The following is a 3716-nucleotide window of genomic DNA, read 5'->3' on the forward strand; positions in this document are numbered from 1 at the left end:
GTAGTAGTAGTAGTAGTAGTAGTAGTAGTAGTAGTAATATTGTAATATCCGTGGTACCGCTTTAATTTGTGAAACTGGTAGTATTAAGACAACGCCTTTAAGAGTGAGATGGTGGTGGTAGTAGTAGTAGTAGTAGTAGTAGTAGTAGTAGTAGTAGTAGTTATATTAGAAGTAGTAGTAGCAATAGTAGTAGTATTAGTAGTAGTAGCAGTAGTAGTAGTAGTAGTAGTAGTAGTAGCAGTAGCAGTAGCAGCAGCAGCAGCAGCAACAGTAGTAGTAGTAGTAGTAGCAGCGGTGGTAGTGGTAGAGGACGGGTGATGAATGGTAGTACAGTAAATGGTAGCATGCAGTGTTGTGGTAGTGACAGAGGTGATGAAAGTAGAGGAGGTTAGTAGCATTAGTAGTTCGGAACGAGGCAGAGATGATAGAGGATAGTAATAGTAGTAGTAGTAGTAGTAGTAGTAGTAGTAGTAGTAGTAGTAGTATCAAGAGTAGCAGCAGCAGCAGTAGTGGGTATAGCAATGACTAGTGGGATGGGAAGTTTGATAATACTACAGCTCACCCCCTGCTATAAGTCCCTCTGCCCTCCCAGCAAACACAGACACAGCCTCCCGCCGCCCCTCCAGCTACAAAGACCCACGGTGACTCGGGATTAATATCTGAAGGAGGAGGCGGGGGCTCTCTTTCCCCAGCAGCCCAGAGGGAAACTGAGGCAGACTGGCGTTGGTGGAAGCCGAGGTGGAAATGGTGGTGGTGGTGGTGGTTTTCTGGGGACTGGTGAGGGAGAGTAGAGGACGGTGGTTGTGTGTGTGTGTGTGTGTGTGTGTGTGTGTGTGTGTGTGTGTGTGTGTGTGTTTCTTTGTTTGTCTTTCTGTGTGTGTGTGTGTGTGTGTGTGTGTGTGTGTGTGTGTGTGTGTGTGTGTGTGTGTGTGTGTGTGTGTGTGTGTGTGTGTGTGCTACTACTCTCACTTGTTGAGCGTTTTCTATCTTTATTTTTTATTTTTATTTCTTTCTCACTTTTATCCCTTGCATTTTCCCCGTCTGTTATTTATTTATCAATTCGTGTATCTATTTTGGCCACGGCTTTGGGGAGTGTTGGGAAGGAAGGCAGAGCGTCCAGCGTACAGTACTTGAGGACACCACAGGTAACTCCCCGCCTCCCGCCTCCCCTGCTTCGAATCGTCACCAGGTATAATATCTAAACTTCTAAATGTCCGGGTCTGTGGGAGTGTACAGTTTACGAGATCATTAAAATGTTATATGAAGATAACGCTTTACCTCTCCACCTCTCGCGCGAGTATCGATTCAAACGTGGCGCTGCTGCTTCGCTCCGCCCCCGTGGCCACGCCTGCCCCGACGCTCATTGGCTCTCGCACCCAATAATTATTTATTTTATGGGTTGTCGGAAAATTCTGGCGGACAATGTTTCTTCTTTTCCACAAGTCTTTTTGTACTGCTGTCTATTTTTCCTTCAAGCTTCCGTCACGCCCGTCATCTAGGAGTGCTCTAGGCGGGTCACAGAGACCGCAGCCACGGCCTTGTAGCTTCTTCAAACATGGCACTCCTAAATGCTACCACTCGCCATCTTCCCTCCCATGGGGTGTGTCTCCCGCCAACTCGGTCGCCGTTCAGTGGCAGACGACACTCGGCAGCGTTAGCATTTAGGGAGGCGGCCCATACTCACGTATATCAGTCGGACCTTTAGTTAAACCCTGAACAAAGCGTGTGGCTCCCGCCTCCCGCTCGCTACGGTGCCGGAAATTCCAGCCGAGAAGGACCGGACACCAAGATGGCTCGGATATTCTCGGATGGCGGGGCGATAGCAGACGACGCGCTTAGAGCCATCTTTGACGGAGGTGGCGGCAGTCGGGAGGGTGGCGCGGCGGGGCCAGCGTGGGCGGCGAGTGAGTCCCGGCGTGCCCCTCCTGCAGCACACACGCTCCTCCCGCCGCTCCTCTGGTCCCTGCCTGCCTTCCACATAGCCGCCGTCACACAACAGTGTCTTTGCTGTGCCAGTGCTGACTTGTCCCGTCTCCAAAAAGTGGCACTGAGAGCCAAAGACTCGACCTGGCAGCCGCGCCTCTCTGGGTGAGTAGCCTAACCAGATGGTGGCCCCTCACTCCTCCCTGCCACACATCCTGCTCGCTGCGGCGCCCTCCACTCTGCCAGGTGCCTAGAGTGCCAAGCCTGCTCCGAGTGTACCTTCAACTTTCCCCTCTGACGGCTGGTGGAGCGGAGGGGAGCAGCCAACCAATTCGTGGGTCCTCTCCTGGCCCGGCCCTCCCCCTGCTCCGTCCTCCCTCCCTCCCGCCCATACAACACCAGACATGTCTCCCACGCCTCACTCCGCCTCCACCAACATTACCGCCGCCCACTCCTCCTTCACCACCTTCAGCACCACTATCACCACATTCTCCACACTCCCTCCTCGACAGAGTCATGTACGGATGGCTCGCCGAAATTCCCCAATATCAGAGGCGCCATCTTTTACCCAGGCCATTGTGGTCGAACGCGTCACGTTCACCAGACAAGCGTCACAATGTCGGCCACCATCATCACCACCACTTGTGTTACCACCACCAACACAACCTGCATGTCTCCCACACTCACTCCACACCTCCACTACTCGAACATACTCCACCTCCACCACCTTCCCGGAACTACTTTTGCTGTTACTTCAAGCACCACCACCACCACCACCACTACTACTACTACTACTACTACTACTACTACTACTACTACTACTACTACTACTACATCTCCAACTACGACTTCTACTTAACATACGTAGCATTGCAACCACCAACTTCACGCCTCTCTCTCTCTCTCTCTCTCTCTCTCTCTCTCTCTCTCTCTCTCTCTCTCTCTCTCTCTCTCTCTCTCTCTCTCTCTCTCTCTCTCTCTTCCTCGAAACAAGCACACACCCACATACACGCAGTTGTGAAGGACACCATTAACACACACACACACACACAGACACACAGACACACACAGGGAGTGGAAAGAGTGGACCACGTAACACACTCCACTCTGAAGCCTGGAAATACCTCACTCCTCTCCACCTCACGCTTGAGCGGCACACTTATCCTGCTGCCACGGCCCATCCTTTACTTACTACCACTACCACTCCTCCTCCTCCTCCTCCTCCTCCTCCTCCTCCTCCTCCTCCTCCTCCTCCTCCTCCTCCTCCTCCTCCCTCTCCTTATCCATTTTCTGTTCCCTCCATTTTGTGAGCGGCGTGAGATGGTGGTGGTGGTGGTGGTGGTGATTGCGAGTGTGGTTGACAGGAGAAGGAAGGGGAGGGAGTGGTAGAGGTAGTGATGGTGGTGGTGGTGGAGTCGTCCCATCTGGCATGCCAAGATATCGCTCCCTACCCTCCCTCTCACTCCCCGCCTCTCACTCCCCTCACTCTCACTCCCCTCCTTCCCACCACCGCCACGAACTCACCTCTCCCCTCCTCCCTCCCTCCTCGTTTCCTCTCACCCGTGGACACAGACAGACAGACAGACAGACGGACACAGCAAAGTGCCACGTGACATCTTTCCTTAATTAGGTGCCACGTCGTCTGTTGTAAATCATAACATTCATGTGGAGGGAATTTGAGGTGTGGTAGCGGCGGGGGGAGGGAGTGAGTGGGTCTTGTCTTGCCTTCCGCCGCCAAACACTGCCTGGGATTTTCCGTAAACACACGAATGCTAACCTTCCACTTTTTTCTC

General features: G+C 52.8%; 1 long non-coding RNA gene across 1 annotated transcript in view; it reads left to right on the forward strand.

Annotated features, from left to right (window-relative positions):
- Positions 1-357: 357 nt before the first annotated feature.
- LOC135101247 (uncharacterized) overlaps positions 358-3716 on the forward strand; it is a 36925-nt gene continuing 33566 nt past the window's right edge. Inside the window, exon 1 of the long non-coding RNA XR_010269176.1 lies at positions 358-2088. This is a non-coding gene — a long non-coding RNA (uncharacterized LOC135101247). The remainder of the gene's footprint in view (positions 2089-3716) is intronic.

Source organism: Scylla paramamosain, chromosome 6, assembly GCF_035594125.1.
Source record: "Scylla paramamosain isolate STU-SP2022 chromosome 6, ASM3559412v1, whole genome shotgun sequence".
Taxonomy (NCBI): domain Eukaryota; kingdom Metazoa; phylum Arthropoda; class Malacostraca; order Decapoda; family Portunidae; genus Scylla; species Scylla paramamosain.